Here is a 25209-nt window from a genome sequence, read left to right as displayed (position 1 = left end):
TTCTTCCCCCATTGTTGTATCATTGTATTCAGAGAACCCATGGCCAGGATAGCTGTCGTCGTGCTCTTCTTCTTCATTGTCTTCCATCATAACCCCTCTTTCTCCGTGCTTGGTCCAAACATTATAGTGGGGCATGAAACCGGACTCAAACAGGTGGACGTGAATGGTTCTTGACATAGAGTAATTGTGATCATTCTTACAGCCAGCACATGGACAAGGCATAAAACCATCCGCCCGCTTATTTGCCTCAGCCGCAAGCAGAAAAGTATGCATGCCATTAATGAACTCGGGAGAGCATCGGTCATCGTACATCCATTGTCGGCTCATCTTCATTACACAACACCGAAAAGACCAAATTAATACAAGTTCATACATAAAGTTCATACAACACTTAAATGCAACAAACAAATAACTCTCTAGCTAAAGAATTTAAATGCAACAACAAATGCGATCAAGATCGCAACTAAGGTAACAATTGATCCAACAGCATAATGATACTAAGCCTCACTATGAATGGCATATTTTCTAATCTTTATAATCTGCAAGCGCATTTTCTCCATCTTGATCTTGTGATTATCGACGACATCGGAAACATGCAACTCCAATTCCATCTTCTCCCCCTCAATTCTTTTCAATTTTTCTTTCAAATACTCGTTTTCTCTTTCAACTAAATTTAACCTCTCGACAATAGGGTCGGTTGGAATTTCCGGTTCACATACCTCCTACATACAAATATATATGTCAACTTGATGGGCATAATTTGTCATAAACACGAAATGCAACAAATAGTTTTAAAAGAGAATATACCACATCCGAATCATAACAAGGACGAGGGCCGACGGGGACGGATATCAAAACCATGGCACTATGTATAACAAACAACGTACGGGTAAGATAATTATACGAGTATATATATATATCCAAATCACACAAATATCAATTTTTTATATAAAACATTCATGAACAAGAGGCTCACCGCAAGGTGGTGCAGGCGATCGGCAGTGGTTACGACGGAGATTTAGAAGGCACTAAGTAAACCACATCTACATATGCAAACTAAGTGTTATTTTTGACCTCAAATTGCATATAAATCAAATACTAGCACATATAATTCCTCCCAAATTACTAAACTCACAAATTAATCACTATATAAAGAATTGCAAGAGCTAATCTAGCAATGAGAGATGAACGGACAAAGTTGCTAACCTTTGTGATCATTTGAATGGATGGGGCCTTCAAATCTTGACAAATTTTGGAAAAAATGTGTGATGAGCTCGAGAGAAAGAGGGAAAGAACAGAGAGGAGAGGGGAAAGGGGAAGAACAAAGCGAGCTCGGGTGGACGAAGGGTTTATGTAGGACGACCTTTAGTACCTGTTCGTGTCACGAACCGGTACTAAAGGTGCTGGAGAGGCCCCAGACTAACAACATCCTGCCACCACTCTCTTTAGTACCGGTTCATGGCACAAACCGGTGCTAAAGATTGGCCACGAACCGGTACTAATGGTAGCGGCCCAGCTAGCCGTTGGAACCGGCACTAATGGTCACATTAGTGCCGGCTCAAATTCAAACCGGCACTAATGTGCTTCACATTTGACCGTTTTTCTACTAGTGATATATCGAGCTAAGACCGAACGAAGCGTGATCCTAGTATTTACGGAATGAGGTCAGAGTTTGGTGTGGTAGTTTTACATTAAATAAATATTTACAAAGCCCAAATCAAGATCATGCCATCTTCTAGTACAATGAAAATTCGTATGTTAATTCATCCTTCCAGTTGTACGTTCGATGAACAGACTGGAGTCTAAATGCGATTCATTTTAGCGGAAGTTTTTTTAAAACTTTGGTGACTTTAATTAAATTTATAATATTGTATGTTACAAGAGAGGGAATAAGGAACTCAGGATGGTGATCATGCCACACCTCCGACATCGTCTCTTTATAACCTACCCAAGCAAGTTCATATGCTACTCCATGTTAAATTGTGATACAAATTCTATCGTGTTAGACTAGATGTAGTACAAATGGTGTGGGTGTTGCATTGACGTTGACATCGACGCTTACGAGTACAACTTGTTTTACTTGTCATCCAAGGGCTCTTATGTGTTGTCCGGATATATAACCCATGTAGTTGCACCTAAAGATAGCATGTCGTCTCTTGCTTGTAATACACCTTCATCATAATGATTGCACCTTCGTGTGTCCATGACTTTTTCCTGTAAGGGTTTCCACGTAAAAAATGGTGTTTCTTATGTCTCACCTGATCTTGTTTAATCTAACACTCCATTTACTTCTCACATGCAATGCTTGATTGTCATGTTGCCAAACGTACTTATCATCGGCTGGCTTCATAAGTCACGATTGTACCCGTCACACGCAATTCATCTGGAATTTTAGTGGTAGCTGCGTCATGTGCATGGCTGAAGCAAAAGCGATGTGAATGATTGAATGACTTAGACACCCCCCCCCCCCCCCCCCCCAAATGGGGGTATCATAGCAAATATCATGTATGCCAGCTAGACAATTTTCGTAAGGTGGTATATAATTAAATGAAGAAATAGAGGATTTGATACCATATCCTAAAATACTAAAATATGATGTCATATGCATGACACTAGTGTATGACACTCTCCACTACAAGTAGAAATAACAAGCGCAATAACATGGGCATGGGTGGTGGTGCCCGACCCACACAATTCTCTTTGTCGTCGGTCGGCAAGCCATATTCCGACCATATATGCTGGCCACCGCCTCTTTCTTTCTTGGAAGAGAAGATTCACAATGGGAGGGCAATTGGATGCAATTAAGCACCAAAGTACGCGCAATGATGCGGGTCTCGTTGTAATTGTTCATCATATAGGAACACCTATAACGGAGAAAAATATCACATGCTCCCGTGCTCCCACATTTAAAAATCAAATTTCCATCTAGCAAGAAATACCAAATTTTGTTGTGGATATTCACAAGACATATGTCTACAACTCCTAAAAAAATCAAAATCAAAATCAAAATACATATAGAAAAACAAAAAGAAAATACAAATGTGAACAGTGTAGTTTTTGCCTTTATCTTTTTATGACACCATTCATGCTAAAATTAGTGTTTTTATTCTCCAGCTTAATTCACACAGGCTTTATTTTGTTTCCGCAATGACATTTAGCTTTGTCGGTAAGTAGCTAGGACGATAAAAGGCCCCAAAAAAAACCCAAACAACAACAACTGTTACATGAAAAAAATACAACAAAGAAGCACCCCCTCTGAGATTGCTAGGGAAGCCCTCCAGAGCAAACAGCATCCCAAGGCAGGCATCTCCTTTTCGTCTACATGCATCTATCTCTTGCTGAAATAATGTGACCTCGACTCGGAACCCTCTGTCTAGCTATAGTGCCTACAGTGATGGCGGTAATTAGGTCAGTTATACCAGGTTTTACACACTGTCAATGAACATATTCCCGTATGTCTACTATTCCAAACATGCTACAGGTGTCTAACTCGTAGATCCTAAGTGTCACTGCTTCTTCCTCTTCCTCTCAAGTCTTGTCTTGACATGTGAAAGATGATGTAGGTGAAGGGCCACGGAACAAAGACCATATGGGTATATATATCGAGGTGAGACCGAAGATAGTGGGTACCTAATATTCAGGGATCAAGATTGGAGGTTGGTGTGGTGGATCTGTATAAAATAAATATTGTAAAGCGTAGATCATACTATCTGCCGGTGGTATGACATAAAATAATATCTAACTTCACACTTTAATTCGATGATCGTCGTGTTTTTGAGGATAAGAACTGAAGCGTAAATGTGATTCATTTTAGTGGTCGGAGCATCCAGCGTAAGGCGGTCACATGCATGACTGACCGAAACGATGTGGACGAATGAAGGACTTGTAACCGGGTGGCAGGCCCAGTTAGCAATCTCAAACCTTGATATATGAAAAATGAAGGACTTGTATGGATGTAGAGATAGCAAGCGCAACAACATGGACATGAGAATTGAGAGGTGGTGCCTGACCCGTGCCATTATCCGGCGTCGACGTGGGCCGGCCGGTAAACTATCGGCAGCCTAGCAGCATAACATAGCATAGGATGGCGGTGGGGCTTGTTCGCTGTCTTTGTCCAAGCACGTAGAGAGACGACGCCGAAGTGGATCCGCACCGTGGTGGTTTGATCCAGCCGGGTCAGTACTATCCAGTGGACATTCTTTCATACGTTCTTGTCCAAGTTGTTCTTATACTTTCACGCTTGCTGACTGCGACACGATGCTCTTGCACGAAGATTCATTTTCTCAGGTGTTCCATGATGTATTTGTCACAAACATTACCATGTAGTAGTATACTCTGTAGTTCTGTAGTATGGTAGTCGTGTACCAGCACGATGGATCCTATGCAAGACACCCTATAGCTTGGACGCCACCAATGGTACACGTTGCCTTGCCTCCCCCTCTAGTTGAAACTCTGTTCCTGGTCATACTGGCTACCATGGTGGCCGTAGATAGGTCAGTCACGCCAGCTTAAACAGAGTGCGAATGAACATATTCCTGTATGCCTACTATTCCAAACACGCGACATGCGTCTAACTCCTAAATCCTAAGTGTCGCTATTTGTTGTTCCTATTTAGTCTTCACATGTATGAGATGCTATAGGTGAATGGCCTAGGAAGAAGACCACGAGAAAATAAATTGGTATATATCGAGTTGAGACTGAAGGCAATGCAGCCATAATATTATGGAACGAGATCAGAGGTTGGCGTGGTAGTTGGCCCAAATCAAGATCATACCATCTTATATTTATGAAGCAATGTGAATGATTGAATGACTTAGGCCTCTCGAAACCGGTGTATCATAGCAAGTATCAAGCATGTCAACCTGGCAATTTTGCTAAGGAAGCATATAATTAAATGAAGAAAGGAAGTGTTTGGTATCACATTTTAATAAATAAAATTATCTACTCCTAAATACTAACTATGATACTATGCTCTATGAAGATAGTATCATATGCATGATACTAGTGTATGATACTCTTCACTATGAGCAGGCATAACAAGCGCAACAACATGGGCATGAGAGGTGGTGCCCGACCTACACAATTCTCTTTGGCATCGGGCAAGCCATGTTCCAACCATATATGCCGGCCACCACCTCTTTCTTTCTTGGGAGAGAAGATCCAAACGACGTGCGGTGGCAATGTGGGTATCATTATAATCGTACGTAACAAGAACACTAAGAAAGGAGAATATGACATGTTCCCACGCTCCCACATTTGAAAATCAAAATTTTCATCTTTAAAAAATACCGAATTTTTGTGGATGTTCATAAGACATGTGTTTACAACCCTAAAAAATTCAAATTCAACTTCAAAATACACATAGAAAAAACAAAAAGGACAAATACATATGTGAATAGTGTGGTTTTTGCCTTCTTGTTGTGACATCATTCATGCCGAATTTGTCATTTTTATTCTCAAGCTTAATTGACATGGGCTTTTATTTTGTTGTTCATTGACATTAGCTCTGTCAGTAAGTAGCTAGAAAGATAAAAGGACCAAAAAGACCCCAAACAACAGCCACCGTTCCACGAAAAAATACAATGAAGTACCCCTTCCGAGGTAGGGAAGAGCTTCAGAGCAAAGAACATCCCAAGGCACACATTTGCTTTTCGTTGACGTGCAACTCGTAGTCTCTTTCTGAATCAGTTTGTCCTCTACACTCTTCCTTTAGCCTAGCTATAGTTCCTGCCACGATGGCCGTAATTAGGCCAGTTGCACTAGTCGTGGCACGCCGTGAACGAACATATTCCCGTATGCCTACTATTCCAAAGATGCTACACGCGTCTAAATCCTAGATGTTAAGTGCCACTGGTTCCTTCTTTCTCTTATGTCTCGACATGTGAATGATGGTGTAGGTGAAGGGCCATGGTAAGAAGACCACTAGTCACTAGACAGATCGATTGGTATCTATCAAGGTGAGAGCGAAGGTGTAGTGGGTCGCTAATATTTAGGGATCCAGAGTTGGTGTGATGGATCTGCATAAATTAAGTATTAACAATCTTAAAATCAAGATTATACTTTTTTCTGGTACAATGGAAAATAATATCTGAATTGACGCTTTAAATTCGATGATCGTCGTAAAATTTGGTGTAAGGATTGAAGTGTAAATGTGATTAATTTTAGTGGTCGTTGCATCCAGTGCAGGGACTAAGAGCATCTACAGCCGGGCGTCTCAAACCGGTCTCAAACGCCCGGACGCCCGGCCTGATCACTCATCGGTCACGTTTTTCTGACCCGGTTGGGCGCCTCAAACGCCCGGGCTGTCTGGCGCCCCTCAAATCCAGCCCAATATATATATGGGGCGGATACGAGGGTGCCCGAGTGTGCGTCACGTCGGCCCAGCCCACCCGAACCCCATTTCATCCCCACAAATATCCCCAATCCGGAAACCCTAGCTTACTCCACTCTCGATCCGTCTCTTCTTCTTCACTTCGATTTCTTCGATTCATTCCACTCCGACCACTCCGGTGACTGCGGCGACCATGTCGAGCGCCGGCAACCACTCCTCCTCCGATCCCGACGATGACCTAGGCCTCCTCATTGCCCTCTAGAGGTCCAAGGTGGACACACACTAGTAGGAAACGGGCCTATTGTCCCGGTTCGTAAGGGCCTGTTGTCCCGGTTCCTGAACCGGGACTAAAGGGTCGTTACTAATGCCCTGTCCCTTTAGTCCCGTTTCAGTCCAGAACCGGGACAGATGGGCCTCCACGTGGCCTGTGCGCGGAGCCCAGGCAGGAGGGCCTTTGGTCCCGGTTGGTGGCACCAACCGGGTGATGGGGAACGTAGTAATTTCAAAAAAATTCCTACGCACACGCAAGATCATGGTGATGCATGGCAACGAGAGGGGAGAGTGTTGTCTACGTACCCTCATAGACCGGAAGCGGAAGCGTTAGCACAACGCGGTTTATGTAGTCGTACGTCTTCACGGCCCAACCGATCAAGCACCGAAACTACGGCACCTTCGAGTTCTAGCACACGTTCAGCTCGATGGCGATCCCCGGACTCCGATCCAGCAGAATGTCGGGGAAGAGTTCCGTCAGCACGACAGCGTGGTGACGATCTTGATGTTCTACCGTCGCAGGGCTTCGCCTAAGTACCGCTACAATATTATCGAGGATTATGGTGGAGGAGGGCACCGCACACGGCTAATAGATCTGAAGGATCAATTGTTGTGTCTAGAGGTGCCCCCCTGCCCCCGTATATAAAGGAGCAAGGGGGAGGGGCGGCCGGCCAGGAGGAGGCGCGCCAGGGAGGAGTCCTACTCCTACCGGGAGTAGGACTCCCTCCTTTCCTTGTCCAACTAGGAGAGGGGGAAGGAAGGGAGAGAGGAGAGAAAGGAAAGGGGGGCGCCGCCCCTCCCTCCTTGTCCAATTCGGACTAGAGGGGGAGGGAGCGTGCAGCCTGCCCTGGCCGCCCCTCCTCTGCTCCACTTTGGGCCCATGAGGCCCATTAACCTCCGGGGGTTCCGGTAACCCCCGGTACTCCGTTTTATATCCGATAACTCCCGGAACCATTCCTGTGTCCGAATATAGTCGTCCAACATATCAATCTTTATGTATCGACTATTTCGAGACTCCTCGTTATGTCCGTGATCACATCCGAGACTCCGAACAACCTTCGATACATCAAAATATATAAACTCATAATGAAACTGTCATCGTAACGTTAAGCGTGTGGACCCTACGGGTTCGAGAACAGTGTAGACATGACCGAGACACGTCTGCGGTCAATAACCAATAGCGGAACCTGGATGCTCATATTGGCTCCTACATATTCTACGAAGATCTTTTATCGGTCAGACCGCATGACAACATACGTTGTTCCCTTTGTCATCGATATGTTACTTGCCCGAGGTTTGATCGTCGGTATCTCAATACCTAGTTCAATCTCATTATCGGCAAGTCTCTTTACTCGTTCCGTAATACACCATCCCGCAACTAACTTATTAGTTGCAATGCTTGCAAGGCTTATGTGATGTGCATTACCGAGAGGGCCTAGAGATACCTCTCCGACAATCGGAGTGACAAATCCTAATCTCGAAATACGCCAACCCAACAAGTACCTTCGGAGACACCTGTAGAGCACCTTTATAATCACCTAGTTACGTTGTGACGTTTGGTAGCACACAAAGTGTTCCTCCGGTAAACGGGAGTTGCATAATCTCATAGTCAAAGGAACATGTATAAGTCATGAAGAAAGCAATAGCAACAAACTAAACGATCAAGTGCTAAGCTAACGAAATGGGTCAAGTCAATCACATCATTCTCCTAATGATGTGATCCCGTTAATCAAATGACAACTCATGTCTATGGTTAGGAAACATAACCATCTTCGATCAACGAGCTAGTCAAGTAGAGGCATACTAGTGACACTATGTTTGTCTATGTATTCACACATGTATTATGTTTCCGGTTAATACAATTCTAGCATGAATAATAAACATTTATCATGATATAAGGAAATAAATAATAACTTTATTATTGCCTCTAGGGCATATTTTCTTCAGTCTCCCACTTGCACTAGAATCAATAATCTAGATTACATAGTAATGATTCTAACACCCATGGAGCCTTGGTGCTGATCATGTTTTGCTCGTGGAAGAGGCTTAGTCAGCGGGTCTGCAACATTCAGATCCGTATGTATCTTGCAAATTTCTTTGTCTCCCACTTGGACTAAATCCCGAATGGAATTGAAGCCTCTCTTGATGTGCTTGGTTCTCTTGTGAAATATGGATTCCTTTGCCAAGGCAATTGCACCAGTATTTTCACAAAAGATTTTCATTGGACCCGATGAACTAGGTATGACACCTAGATCGGATATGAACTCCTTCATCCAGACTCCTTCGTTTGCTGCTTCCAAAGCAGCTATGTACTCTGCTTCACATGTAGATCCCGCCACGACGCTTTGTTTAGAACTGCACCAACTGACAGCTCCACCATTCAGTAAAAACACGTATCCGGTTTGCGATTTAGAATCTTCCGGATCAGTGTCAAAGCCTGCATCAACGTAACCATTTACGATGAGCTCTTTGTCACCTCCATATACGAGAAACATATCCTTAGTCCTTTTCAGGTTTTTCAGGATGTTCTTGACCGCTGTCCAGTGATCCACTCCTGGATTACTTTGGTACCTCCCTGCTAGACATATAGCAAGGCACACATCAGGTCTGGTACACAACATTACATACATGATAGAGCCTATGGCTGAAGCATAGGGAACATCTTTCATTTTCTCTCTATCTTCTGCGGTGGTCGGACATTGAGTCTTACTCAACTTCACACCTTGTAACACAGGCAAGAACCCTTTCTTTGCTTTATCCATTTTGAACTTTTCCAAAACCTTGTCAAGGTATGTGCTTTGTGAAAGTCCAATTAAGCATCTTGATCTATCTCTATAGATCTTAATGCCCAATATGTAAGCAGCTTCACCGAGGTCTTTCATTGAAAAACTCTTATTCAAGTATCCCTTTATGCTATCCAGAAATTCTATATCATTTCCAATCAATAATATGTCATCAACATATAATATCAGAAATGCTACAGAGCTCCCACTCACTTTCTTGTAAATGCAGGCTTCTCCAAAAGTCTGTACAAAACCAAATGCTTTGATCACACTATCAAAGCGTTTATTCCAACTCCGAGAGGCTTGCACCAGTCCATAAATGGATCGCTGGAGCTTGCACACTTTGTTAGCTCCCTTTGGATCGAAAAAACCTTCTGGTTGCATCATATACAACTCTTCTTCCAGAAATCCATTCAGGAATGCAGTTTTGACATCCATTTGCCAAATTTCATAATCATAAAATGCGGCAATTGCTAACATGATTCGGACAGACTTAAGCATCGCTACGGGTGAGAAGGTCTCATCGTAGTCAATCCCTTGAACTTGTCGAAAACCTTTTGCAACAAGTCGAGCTTTATAGACAGTAACATTACCGTCAGCGTTAGTCTTCTTCTTGAAGATCCATTTATTCTCAATTGCTTGCCGATCAACGGGCAAGTCAACCAAAGTCCACACTTTGTTCTCATACATGGATCCCATCTCAGATTTCATGGCTTCTAGCCATTTTGCGGAATCTGGGCTCACCATCGCTTCTTCATAGTTCGTAGGTTTATCATGATCTAGTAGCATGACTTCCAGAACAGGATTACCGTACCACTCTAGTGCGGATCTTACTCTGGATGATCTACGAGGTTCGGTAGTAACTTGATCTGAAGTTTCATGATCATTATCATTAGCTTCCTCACTAATTGGTGTAGGTGTCACAGAAACCGGTTTCTGTGATGTACTACTTTCTAATAAGGGAGCAGGTACAGTTACCTCATCAAGTTCTACTTTTCTCCCACTCACTTCTTTCGAGAGAAACTCCTTCTCTAGAAAAACTCCGAATTTAGCAACAAAAGTCTTGACTTCGGATCTGTGATAGAAGGTGTACCCAACAGTCTCCTTTGGGTATCCTATGAAGACACATTTCTCCGATTTGGGTTCGAGCTTATCAGGTTGAAGCTTTTTCACATAAGCATCGCAGCCCCAAACTTTCAGAAACGACAACTTTGGTTTCTGGCCAAACCACATTTCATAAGGCGTCGTCTCAACGGATTTCGATGGTGTCCTATTTAACGTGAATGCAGCCGTCTCTAAAGCATAACCCCAAAACGATAACGGTAAATCAGTAAGAGACATCATAGATCACACCATATCTAATAAAGTACGATTACGATGTTCAGACACATCGTTACGCTATGGTGTTCCGGGTGGCGTGAATTGCGAAACTATTCCGCATTATTTCAAATGTAGACCAAACTCGTAACTCAAATATTCTCCTCCACGATCAGATCGTAGAAACTTTATTTTCTTGTTACGATGATTTTCAACTTCACTCTAAATTCTTTGAACTTTTCAAATGTTTCAGACTTATGTTTCATTAAGTAGATATACCCATATCTGCTTAAATCATCTGTGAAGGTGAGAAAATAACAATATCCGCCACGAGCCTCAACATTCATTGGACCACATACATCTGTATGTATGATTTCCAACAAATCCGTTGCTCTCTCCATAGTACCGGAGAACGGCGTTTTAGTCATCTTACCCATGAGGCACGGTTCGCAAGTACCAAGTGATTCATAATCAAATGGTTCCAAAAGTCCATCAGTATGGAGTTTCTTCATGCGCTTTACACCGATATGACCTAAACGGCAGTGCCACAAATAAGTTACGCTATCATTATCAACTCTACATCTTTTGATTTCAACATTATGAATATGTGTATCACTACTATCGAAAATAGACCAATCTTCAAGGGTGCATGACCATAAAAGATATTACTCATATAAATAGAACAACCATTATTCTCTGATTTAAATGAATAACTGTCTCGCATCAAACAAGATCCAGATATAATGTTCATGCTCAACGCTGGCACCAAATAACAATTATTTAGGTCTAATACTAATCCCGAAGGTAGATGTAGAGGTAGCGTGCCGACTGCGATCACATCGACTTTGGAACCATTTCCCACGCGCATCGTCACCTCGTCCTTCGCCAATCTTCGCTTAATCCGTAGCCCCTGTTTCGAGTTGCAAATGTTAGCAACAGAACCAGTATCAAATACCCAGGTGCTACTGCAAGCATTAGTAAGTTACACATCAATAACATGTATATCACATATACCTTTGTTCACTTTGCCATCCTTCTTATCCGCCAAATACTTGGGGCAGTTCCGCTTCCAGTGACCAGTCTGCTTGCAGTAGAAGCACTCAGTCTCAGGCTTAGATCCAGACTTGGGTTTCTTCTCCTGAGCAGCAACTTCTTTGCTGTTCTTCTTGAAGTTCCCTTTCTTCTTCCCTTTGCCCTTTTTCTTGAAACTGGTGGTCTTATTGACCATCAACACTTGATTCTCCTTCTTGATTTCTACCTCCGCGGCTTTTAGCATTGCGAAGAGCTCAGGAATAGTCTTATTCATCCCTTGCATATTATAGTTCATCACGAAGATTTTGTAGCTTGGTGGCAGTGATTGAAGAACTCTGTCAATGACACTATCAACAGGAAGATTAACCCCCAGTTGAGTCAAGTGATTATGATACCCAGACATTTTGAGTATATGTTCACTGACAGAACTATTCTCCTCCATCTTGCAGCTATAGAACTTATTGGAGACTTCATATCTCTCAATCCGGGCATTTGCTTGAAATATTAACTTCAACTCCTAGAACATCTCATATGCTCCATGACGTTCAAAATGTCGTTGAAGACCCGGTTCTAACTCGTAAAGCATGGCACACTGAACTATCGAGTAGTCATCAGCTTTTCTCTACCAGACGTTCATAACATCTGGTGTTGCTCCTGCAGCAGGCTTGGCACATAGCGGTGCTTCCAGGACGTAATTCTTCTATGCAGCAATGAGGATAATCCTCTAGTTACGGACCTAGTCCGTGTAATTGCTACCATCATCTTTCAACTTTGCTTTCTCAAGGAACGCATTAAAATTCAACGGAACAACAGCACGAGCCATCTATCTACAATCAAACATAAACAAGCAAGATACTATCAGGTACTAAGTTCATGATAAATTTAAGTTCAATTAATCATATTACTTAAGAACTCCCACTTAGAAAGATATCCCTTTAATCCTCTAAGTGATCACGTGATCCAAATCAACTAAACCATGTCCGATCATCACGTGAGATGGAGTAGTATCAATGGTGAACATCAATATGTTGATCATATCTACTATATGATTCACGTTCAACCTTTCGGTCTCCGTGTTCCGAGGCCATATCTGTTATATGCTTGGCTCGTCAAGTATAACCTGAGTATTCCGTGTGTGCAACTGTTTTGCACCCGTTGTATTTGAACATAGAGCCTATCACACCCGATCATCACGTGGTGTCTCAGCACGAAGAACTTTCGCAACGGTGCATACTCAGGGAGAACACTTATACTTTGATAATTTAGTGAGGGATCATCTGATAATGCTACCGCCAATCAAAGCAAGATAAGATGCATAAAGGATAAACATCACATGCAATCAATATAAGTGATATGATATGGCCATCATCATCTTGTGCTTGTGATCTCCATCTTTGAAGCACCGTCATGATCACCATCGTCACCGGCGCGACACATTGATCACCATCGTAGCATCATTGTCGTCTCGCCAATCTTATGCTTCCACGACTATCGCTACCGCTTAGTGATAAAGTAAAGCATTACAGCGCAATTGCATTGCATACAATAAAGCGACAACCATATGGCTCCTGCCAGTTGCCGATAACTCGGTTACAAAACATGATCATCTTATACAATAAAATTTAGCATCATGTCTTGACCATATCACATCAAAACATGCCCTGCAAAAACAAGTTAGACGTCCTCTACTTTGTTGTTGCAAGTTTTACGTGGCTGCTACGGGCTTAGCAAGAACCGTTCTTACCTACGCATCAAAACCACAATGGTAGTTTGTCAAGTTGGTGCTGTTTTAACCTTCGCAAGGACCGGGCGTAGCCACACTTGGTTCAACTAAAGTTGGGGAAACTGACACCCGCCAGCCACCTATGTGCAAAGCACGTCGGTAGAACCAATCTCGCGTAAGCGTATGCGTAATATCGGTCCGGGCCGCTTCATCCAACAATACTGCTGAACCAAAGTATGACATGCGGGTAAGCAGTATGACTTATATCGCCCACAACTCACTTGTGTTCTACTCGTGCACAACATCAACGCATAAAAACTAGGCTCGGATGCCACTGTTGGGGAACGTAGTAATTTAAAAAAAATTCCTACGCACACGCAAGATCATGGTGATGCATAGCAACGAGAGGGAAGAGTGTTGTCTACGTACCCTCATAGACCGGAAGCGGAAGCGTTAGCACAACGCGGTTGATGTAGTCGTACGTCTTCACGGCCCGACCGATCAAGCACCGGAACTACGGCACCTCCGAGTTCTAGCACACGTTCGGCTCGATGACGATCTCCGGACTCCGATCCAGCAGAATGACGGGGAAGAGTTCCGTCAGCACGACGGCGTGGTGACGATCTTGATGTTCTACCGTCGCAGGGATTCGCCTAAGCACCGCTACAATATTATTGTGGATTATGGTGGAGGAGGGCACCGCACATGGCTAATAGATCTCAAGGATCAATTGTTGTGTCTAGAGGTGCCCCCCTGCCCCCGTATATAAAGGAGCAAGGGGGAGGGGCGGCCGACCAGGAGGAGGCGCGCCAGGGAGGAGTCCTACTCCTATCGGGAGTAGGACTCCCTCCTTTCCTTGTCCAACTAGGAGAGGGGGAAGGAAGGGAGAGAGGAGAGAAAGGAAAGGGGGGTGCCGCCCCTCCCTCCTTGTCCAATTCGGACTAGAGGGGGAGGGGGCGCGCAGCCTGCCCAGGTCGCCCCTCCTCTGCTCCACTTTGGGACCATGAGGCCCATTAACCCCCGGGGGGTTCCGGTAACCCTCGGTACTCCGTTTTATATCCGATAACTCCCGGAACCATTCCTATGTCCGAATATAGTCGTCCAATATATCAATCTTTATGTCTCGACTATTTCGAGACTCCTCGTTATGTCCGTGATCACATCCGGGACTCCGAACAACCTTCGGTACATCGAAATATATAAACTCATAATGAAACTGTCATCTTAACGTTAAGCGTGCGGACCCTACGGGTTCGAGAACAATGTAGACATGACCGAGACACGTCTGCGGTCAATAACCAATAGCGGAACCTGGATGCTCATATTGGCTCCTACATATTCTACGAAGATCTTTTATCGGTCAGACCGCATAACAACATATGTTGTTCCCTTTGTCATCGGTATGTTACTTGCCCGAGATTTGATCGTCGGTATCTCAGTACCTAGTTCAATCTCGTTACCGGCAAGTCTCTTTACTCGTTTCGTAATACACCATCCCGCAACTAACTTATTAGTTGCAATGCTTGCAAGGCTTATGTGATGTGCATTACCGAGAGGGCCCAGAGATACCTCTCCGACAATCGGAGTGACAAATCCTAATCTCGAAATACGCCAACCCAACAAGTACCTTCGGAGACACCTGTAGAGCACCTTTATAATCACCCACTTACGTTGTGACGTTTGATAGCACACAAAGTGTTCCTCCGATAAACGGGAGTTGCATAATCTCATAGTCATAGGAACATGTATAAGTCATGAAGAAAGCAATAGCAACAAACTAAACGATCAAGTGCTAAGCTGACGAAATGGGTCAAGTCAATCACATAATTCTCCTAATGATGTCATCCCGTTAATCAAATGACAACTCATGTCTACGGTTAGGAAACATAACCATCTTCGATCAACGAGCTAGTCAAGTAGAGGCATAGTAGTGACACTATGTTTGTCTATGTATTCACACATGTATTATGTTTCCGGTTAATACAATTCTAGCATGAATAATAAACATTTATCATGATATAAGGAAATAAATAATAACTTTACTATTGCCTCTAGGGCATATTTCCTTCACCGGGACCAATAGGCATCCACGCGTCAGCATTTCTGTGGCTGGGGTTTTTGTTTTTTTAAAGGGGGGGGGTTGGGGGTTTTGGGGGGTTAATTTAGGTGTTTCATATATTGTGTTAGCTAGCTATAATTAATAGAGAGAAGTGTCCTCTCTTATATCCGTGCTTGGTCGACGCTACGTACTATACATACGTATAGAGAGGACTAGACACGCTAGCTAGCTAGTAAGCAAACGAAGGAAACAGAAGATCGTCATGAACATATAAGCATACAGAGAGAAGTGATATCGACCACCTCTCTTTCTCCGAGAGATTGGTCGAACAACAAGTTCTCGTATATCTATCCGACACTACCGGCTACATATATACAATAATTATCTCTTACAAATATAATCTCCTAACATACGGACGCATGGTCCACATAGTATTCTCCGTCTTCAACGATCACGTGGTCAAGAAAGAATGCCGCCAATCCCTCTTGAATTGCTCGCATGCGAGCTGGTGCTAGGAGTTCATCCCGCTTCCGAAACATCTAATTTAAAGAAGGGGGTCAATACATATATATATATATATGAATGAATAAAACTCAACACAAATGATGGTAATAAAATAAAATTGTGAATGTTGTTATTTACGCACTTCATATTGTTCGTCAGAGTAGCCCCGCTCACAGGTCGTGTGGCGGATGGACTCGCAAACGTAGTATCCACAGAAATCATTCCCTTGTTCCTACCACAACCACTTTACAAGAAATAGAGGTCAATCAAACTGATAAGCAAGAATGGCAAATGGTATTGATGAAACTAGCGCTTGAATCACTAGGAGATGCGCGGAACATGCTACTATAGTACTTACTTTCGGGTGTCTAAATTGCAGCTTCTTCGGCAGTCCCGGAGCTTTTTTGGTGAATTTTCTCCAAACCCTGCCAGACAAAGAAAACAATTACTTGATATATCAAGAAATGAACAAAGTTGCTGATATGGTGGATAATGATCGATTTAACTTACTTCTCGAGCATTTGAGTCATGTCCGCATAGTCCTGGGGATCTTTTCGTCTCGAGTCTAAGACGGTTACTAGTCCCTGCTCAAGCTTAATCTCTAGGAGAATATAGTGGAAACTGCACACGCATGCATAACTCATCAATTACATTACTATAACCTTGACTAATATATAAGGGAAACCGAATATGCACAAGACAGTAACACTCACTTGAAGTTGTAAGGAAAGAGTATTATATCTTTGTTTTCATTTATTACCAACGATCATAGCAAGTTGGCCTCGGTATCTGCGACATGAAATTTAACCTCAGTTGCATCTATGAGATTTGTGTTAATGAACCCAATATCACCGATTTGTCTTTTCTTCAATTCGACGATCTTCAATCTGCATAATATAGTGATGATAATTATAAATACATGCAATCAAAGAGCTGAGCTATATAGAGAGACTTAATGACAGAAGTAGTACTACTAAAGACAGTAGCAGGTGACCGTTGCTTTATCGAGGGCCAATTGATTGAAAAACTAAAAGAACTCCTCAAATGGAACAGGCAACAGTTCAATTCCAACGAGGTCATGCTCCTTTTTAACACTCACATACAAAGTATTCCTCCCCCCAGACTCTCTGCAGATTTTCAAGTACCAATCATGCAATCTTCGCATCATCGTTGATAGAGATCTTTCATCTTTGACGAGAGGCTTCCCGTACTCGTGTCTTTGTATCTGCACCTCCAAGAAATCATAATGTACATCTCCGGGCAGGTAATCTCCAAGATTGCTATAACCGGGCACCATCCTGGGATCATTAGCGACTATGTCGCTAGGAACCTTGAGCGGGGGGCACGATTGCTTCGCTTGTTTGCCGAGCTGGGCAATTTGTTTCCCAGCTCGTCGTTCTTTCAGCCTTTGATCACTGACAGTACTTCCCGACCGCTCTGCTTCGGAAAATGCCTTTCCAATAATGCGCTCATAGTTGCCTTTCGGCGGAGACTTGGGTGGTTTTGTCAGGGCAGCCAGAGTGCGCTTCGCTTTCACCAGATCTACCTTCTCCTCCGGAGGTTGATGTTTCTTTGCTTTCACACCTTTAAAGAATTTCCTCACTTCTTCTCGCGCGATCTCGGCATTCTCCTCCGGGGTCCTCTTGTATGGTAACTTCTCTGGAGTCTTCAGAGAAGGACCGAATCTGTATGTCCTCCCGCCTCTGGCTGTACTGCTAGACATCGGTAGAGCAGACGGAGCGGCTGTCTTCTTTACTTGCTTACGAGGCGGAGGAGAAGGACTACGACGCGCCGGAGCAGCCGGAGCGGCGGCGGGTCTCTTCCGCCCTTGATAACAAGGCAGAGAAGGAGGAGGCTGGCTGCTCGGGCGCGCCGGCGCAGGCAGAGAAGGAGGCGGAGTGCCGCCACGCGCCGGAGAAGGAGCCGGCCGAGTGCCCTGATCGTCACTCGCCGGAGGAGGAGGCGGTGGAGGAGGCGGAGTGCCCTGACTCGCCGGAGGAGGAGGAGGAGGCGGAGGCGTCCAGTTCGGAAGGTTGATGAGCTCCTTCCGCCATAGGCATGGAGTCTTCAGAGCAGAACCCAGCCGAGTCTCCCCTTCAACGGTAGGGTGGTCAAGCTGGAGGTCCTCAAATCCCTTCGTCATTTCATCCACCATCACCCTAGCATATCCTTCTGGAATCGGCCGACAGTGAAAAGTTGCGCCGGGTTCAGTAGGAAAAACAAAGCCAACAGCCGCCTTGACCTTCATATTAATCCATTGCGTCATAAGGTGGCAATTTTGAGATTCCGTGATAGCATCCATGGGATAGCTGGCAGGAGCCGTCAAGACTTGCTCCGGCTGAAGCAGCTCGGTGGAAGCCACGCTGCTTCTCCGCTGAGATGGTGGGGTAGCTTAGGAGGAAGCTTCGGCATTTCGTTTGCTGCGATTTGCTTCTCGCTCCGCTATCGCTTGTACCCTAGCATGCAGCGCCTGCAGTTGGGTCTGCTCCACTTTCTTCCTCCTCTCATGGCATTTGTAACCGCCTGTGTCCGGAAACCCAGCCTTCCACGGAATGGAGCCTGGCGTGCCTCGTGTCCGTCCAGGGTGCTCAGGATTCCCGAGGGCCATTGTGAGCTCGTCGTTCTCTCTGTCTGGAACGAATGTCCCTTGCTGCGCTGCTTCGATATAGTGCTTAAGCCTCTTGACTGGTATTTCCATTTACTCGTCCGTCCAAATGCACTTCCCTGATACAGGGTCCAAGTTTCCGCCAGCCCCGAAGAACCAAGTCCGGCAACGCTCTGGCCAGTTAATTGTCTCTGGTTCGATCCCTTTATCAACCAGATCATTCTCAGTCTTGGCCCACTTAGGCCGGGCTACGAGGTAGCCACCTGACCCCGTGCGATGGTGATGCTTCTTCTTCGCAGCATTTTGCTTGTTTGTCGCCGACATCTTCTTACTCTTTTCCGGTGTCTTGTGGGCCACAAATGCGGGCCAGTGATCTCTGATCTTCTCATATCTGCCCTTGAATTCTGGTGTATCTTTTTTATCGACAAACTTATTCAGCTCGTTCTTCCACCTCCTGAATAGGTCTGCCATCCTATTAAGAGCAAAAGACTTGATTAATTGCTCTTTAACTGGCTTCTCCAGATCATCCTCTGGCGGTAGGGTGAAATTTTACTTCAGCTCAGTCCAAAGATCATTTTTCTGCATATATTTACATAAGACACATCAGGGTCTTCTGTAGCCGGCTTTAACCATTGCTGGATGCTGATCGGGATCTTGTCCCTAACCAGAACCCCGCACTGAGCAACAAATGCGTTCTTTGTCCGAATGGGTTCAATCGGTTGGCCGTCGGGCGCGATTGCTATGATCTCAAACCTTTCATCTAAGCTCAACTTTTTCTTCGGGCCTTGTCTCTAAACCAAAGTTGTGCTCGATCCAGACGGCTAGAAAAAAGAACAAAGACTTAATTAATATGTGTACATACCAAAACAATGAATGCTTCAATTAGCTAGTCAGCACAGGCTTAACTAATATATATACCTGGTCGGACTCAGTTCGGTCACCGGAGCCGTCATCACGGTCTCCTTCTTGCACCGGCATTGGGTCACCGGAGCCGTCCTCACGGTCTCCTTCTTGCACTGGCATTGGGTCACCGGAGCCATCATAATCATAGCCAGCTGCTTCCAGGCCATCGGTGTCGTTGAGAAACAACGAGCAGACGGCATCACTTCCTCGTGCGATTATGTCCCCCAACAACTCTTCTTGTACTTCGTCTCGGGCGGTGTCCATAGTTTCTACAAATATTTACAACATGGCAATTATTATTCAAACATGACAGATGGATATATTAGTGGCAAACGTAGAACTAATATTAATTAGTGGCCTCGACGCTGCTTCTCTAGGGTTTGGGGTGGCCTCAACAACGCTTCAAGGATAAAAAAAGAAGAGGAAGAAGAAAAAAAGAGGAGAAGAAAGAATAGAGGAGTTCACTCCTCTTTTTTTCTTCTTCTTCCTCTTTTTTTCTTCTTCTTCCTCTTTTTTTTATTGGGAACGAGGGTCGTCGAGGGTCGCCGAGCGGTAGTGGAAACCCTAAATAGCAAGTATCGTCGGTGTGAGATACATGTGGCCGTCGGTGTCGGACACTACATCCACGTCCCACAAGTGACGCGGGCGCCCGCGTCACTTGTGGGACGTGGATGTAGTGTCCGACACCGACGGCCACATGTATCTCACACCGACGATACTTGCTATTTAGGGTTTCCACACCGACGATACTTGCTATTTAGGGTTTCCACATGTATCTCACACCGACGATACTTGCTATTTAGGGTTTCCTCTACCGCTCGGCGACCCTCGATGACCCTCGTTCCCGATAAAAAAAGAGGAAGAAGAAGAACTCCTCTATTCTTTCTTCTCCTCTTTTTTTCTTCCTCTTCTTTTTTTATACTCTTCTTCCTCTCATGTTCGACGACCCTCGACCCCTCGGCGACCCTAGACCCCCTTTCGACCCTCGACCCCTCGGTGACCATTGACCCCCTCTCAACCCTCGACCCCTCGGCGACCCTCGACCCCCTCTCGACCCTCGACCCCCTCTCGACCCCTTGACGATCCTAGAACTTTTTTTTTCTCCCCGATAACATTTTTTTCTCCGAGAGAGTTCATATGAATATACAAACATTTGCATATTTACAATAATCAATATCACCAAAAAAATCTATGAACAGAAAAAAATACTATTTTTTCTAAAAATCTATCTTTTGCATATATGCATAAACATATATATATACACAAAGAACATATATACATACATATATACATTTTTATAAAAAATGCAAAAAACAAAAAATCTAAAAAAAGGACATATAAACAGATACATATACTCATACATATACATATAATCAGGAAAAAAACATCTACATATTTGCAAAAAAATAGGGGGAAGAGGGGGGCGGTGCCAGCCCTGACCAAATCGAGGCAGAGGCGACGGCGGCGCGGGGCAGCTGGGGTGCGGCGAGGCAGAGGCGACGGCGAGGCAGAGGCGGAGCGGCGACGGCGTCGGGGCGGCGCGGGGAGGTGACGGCGTCGGGGCGCGACGCGGGGTGGCGACGGCATCGGGGCGGCGCGGGGAGGTGACCGCGACGGCGCAGGGTGGCGCGCGGCGACGGCGTCGGGGCGACACGGGAAGGTGACGGCGCGAGGCGCGGGCGGCGACGGGGGCGGCGACGGCGTCGACGGGGTGTGAATCGGGCAGCCTGGCGGCGTCGTCGGCGCGGGCAACTGCAGAGATGAAATGAAAAACACTAAGTCTTTGCTTATATAGCAAAGCCATTGGTCCCGGTTCGTGGCACAAACCGGGACCAATGCCCCCCTTTAGTCCCGGTTGGTGCCACCAACCGGGACCAATGGCCTTGCGCTGGCGCGGTGGTGGGAGTTTAGTCCCACCTCGCTAGCTGAAGAGCTCCCGCACCTGTTTATAAGTCTTTCTCTGTGTTCCCTTTCAAACTCCTCCGAACTGCACGCTTACGGGCCTAATGAGACACTGCAATGCCTGTGGGCCTACTGGGCCTGCTGCAGGCCTGAATCCTGGCCCATGATTGGGTTTCTAGTCGTATTCAGGCCGTGCTAGCCCAGTAGGTGGTATTTTTTTTTGCTATTTATTTTTTCATTTCTACTTAGAACTAAATACTTATAGTTTTTTTAGTGACTTCTTTTTTCTTTTAGGTCACAAAAATTATAAACTTTCTGTTAGTGCCATTAGTTTTAAAATTTGAATAGTTTAAATTTGAATTTTTTAAAATTTGTGTGAATCACTAGTTTATGAATAACTTTACTATAAAAATTGATTTTTGAGTCATTCTTTTTCCTGCTATTTAATATTATTGTGTTTTATCATTATACTCAATTTGATAATTTTAGTTAGTCATAACAAATACTATAGGCATTTTTTTGCTATTTTTTCATTTCTACTTAGACTAAATACTTATAGTTTTTTAGTGATTTCTTTTTTCTTTTAGGTCACAAAAATTATAAACTTTCTATTAGTGCCATTAGTTTTAAAATTTGAATAGTTTAAATTTGAATTTTTTTAAAATTTGTGTGAATCACTAGTTTATGAATAACTTTACTATAAAAATTGATTTTTGAGTCATTCTTTTTCCTGCTATTTAATATTACTATGTTTTATCATTATACTCAATTTGGTAATTTTAGTTAGTCATAACAAATATTATAGGCATTTTTTTCTTTTTTGCTATTTATTTTTTCATTTCTACTTAGAACTAAATACTTATAGTTTTTTAGTGATTTCTTTTTTCTTTTAGGTCACAAAAATTATAAATTTTCTGTTAGTGCCATTAGTTTTAAAATTTGAATAGTTTAAATTTGAATTTTTTTAAATTTGTGTGAATCACAAGTTTGTGATTAACTTTACTAAAAAAATGAACATAGATGCACCTATAGAGAAAATTTAACCTAAATTCATAATCAATTTTTATGAATTTCAAAGAAATTCATTATGAATTTAGGTCAAATTCCCTGTATAGGTGCATCTATTTTCACTTTGAGATGACCTCAACAAGGCAGAGAGGGATGGGCTTATAAACCGGTGTGGGCACCCTTCGGTTGGCGAGGTGGGACTAAACTCTGAGCGCAACGAGGACCAACCCTTTAGTCCCAGTTTGTGGCACAAACCGGGACTAATGGTCTTGGGCCAGGGGCGAGCCCTATTTTTTCCAATTTTTTTGTTTTGTTTTCTGCATTATTTATTTTCTTTTGTTTTTTGCTTCATTTTTTAATTCTTTTTGCTTTTAGTTTTAGAAAAGTTATAAACTTTCTGTTAGTGCCATTAGTTTTCAAATTTGAAAACACCTTTTTAGTTTTTTGTTTTCTTTGTTGCTTTATTTATTTTATCTTGTTTCTACTTACAACAAAATACTTATTGTTGTTATTTTTAATTTTTTTCCAGTTTTTTTGTTTTGTTTTCTGTATTATTTATTTTCTTTTGTTTTTTGCTTTATTTTTTAATTTTTTTGCTTTTAGGTCAGCAAAATTATAAACTTTCTGTTAGTGCCATTAGTTTTAGAAAAATTATAAACTTTCTGTTAGTGCCATTAGTTTTCAAATTTGAATAGTTAAAATTTAAATTCTTTGAAATTTGTGTGAATCACAAGTTCGTGATTAACTTTACTAAAAAAGTGAACATAGATGCATCTATAGAGAAAATTCGACCTAAATTCATAGTTTTTAAATGAACTCTGAAAAAGTTGGCATAGCATACTCATGTGTTACAAAGTTGGCATGGTATCATCATAATAGTTGCGGGAGAAAGTCTTCACTTTTTCTTCGCTTGTGTCATTTGCTTATTGCGCCGTAACCATGGATAATCTTCATCATTTATCTGGATGCTTGGGTCAGCCTTGACATTGAAGGGAGGAATTTCATGAAACTTTTCATAATCTTCAGACATGTTTGTCTTGCCCTCCACTCCCAGGATGTCCCTTTTTCCTGAAAGAACTATGTGGCGCTTTGGCTCATCGTATGATGTATTCGCTTCCTTATCTTTTCTTTTTCTCGGTTTGGTAGACATGTCCTTCACATAGATAACCTGTGCCACATCATTGGCTAGGACGAACGATTCGTCAGTGTACCCAAGATTTTTTAGATCCACTGTTGTCATTCCGTACTGTGGGTCTACCTGTACCCCGCCTCCTGACAGATTGATCCATTTACACTTAAACAAAGGGACCTTAAAATCATGTCCGTAGTCAAGTTCCCATATGTCCACTATGTAACCATAATATGTGTCCTTTTCGCTCTCGGTTGCTGCATCAAAGCGGACACCGCTGTTTTGGTTGGTGCTCTTTTGATCTTGGGCGATCGTGTAAAATGTATTCCCATTTATCTCGTATCCTTTGTAAGTCAATACAGTCAAACATGGTCCCCTGGAGAACAAGTACATCTCATCACAAACAGTGTTGTCACCTTTGAGACGTGTTTCCAACCAACTGCTGAAAGTCCTGATGTGTTCACATGTAATCCAGTCGTCGCACTGCTCCGGGTGTTTGGAGCGCAGGCTGTTCTTGTGTTCATCGACATACGGGGTCACCAAGGTAGAGTTCTGTAGAACTGTGTAGTGTGCTTGAGACCAAGAATATCCGTCCCTGCATATTATTGAGTCACTTCCAAGAGTGCCTTTTCCAGTCAGTCTCCCCTCATACTGTGGTTTAGGGAGACCTATCTTCTTAAGGCTGGGAATGAAGTCAACACAAAACCCAATAACATCCTCTGTTTGATGGCCCATGGAGATGCTTCCTTCTGGCCTAGCGCGGTTACGGACATATTTCTTTAGGACTCCCATGAACCTCTCAAAGGGGAACATATTGTGTAGAAATACGGGCCCCAGAATGACAATCTCGTCGACTAGATGAACTAGCACGTGCGTCATGATATTGAAGAAGGATGGTGGGAACACCAGCTCGAAATTGACAAGACATTACGCCACATCACTCCTTAGCCTTGGTACGATTTCTGGATCGATCACCTTCTGAGAGATTGCATTGAGGAATGCATATAGCTTCACAATGGCTAATCGGACGTTTTCCGGTAGAAGCCCCCTCAATGCAACCGGAAGCAGTTGCGTCATAATCACGTGGCAGTCATGAGACTTTAGGTTCTGGAACTTTTTCTCTGGCATATTTATTATTCCCTTTATATTCGACGAGAAGCCGGTCATTACCTTCATACTGAGCAGGCATTCAAAGAAGATTTCTTTCTCTTCTTTCGTAAGAGCGTAGCTGGCAGGACCTTTATACTGTTTCGGAGGCATGCCGTCTTCTTCGTGCAAACGTTGCAGGTCCTCCTGTGCCTTAGGTGTATCTTTTGTCTTCCCATACACACCCAAGAAGCCTAGCAGGTTCACGCAAAGGTTCTTCGTCACGTGCATCACGTCGATTGAAGAGCGGACCTCTAGGTCTTTTCAGTAGGGTAGGTCCCAAAATATAGATTTCTTCTTCCACATGGGTGTGCGTCCCTCAGCGTCATTCGAAACAGCTAGTCCGCCGGGACCCTTTCCAGAGATTACGTATAAATCATTGACTATAGCAAGTACGTGATCACCGATACGCATGGCGGGCTTCTTCCGGTGATCTGCCTCGCCTTTGAAATGCTTGCCTTTCTTTCGACATTGATGGTTGGTCGGAAGAAATCGAC

The sequence above is a fragment of the Triticum urartu genome, chromosome 3A (genome assembly GCF_056163025.1).
Source record: "Triticum urartu cultivar PI428250 chromosome 3A, HENAU_Tu73, whole genome shotgun sequence".
NCBI lineage: Eukaryota > Viridiplantae > Streptophyta > Magnoliopsida > Poales > Poaceae > Triticum > Triticum urartu.
The sequence above is the reverse complement of the archived record's forward strand: the minus strand, read 5'-3'. Positions refer to the sequence as shown.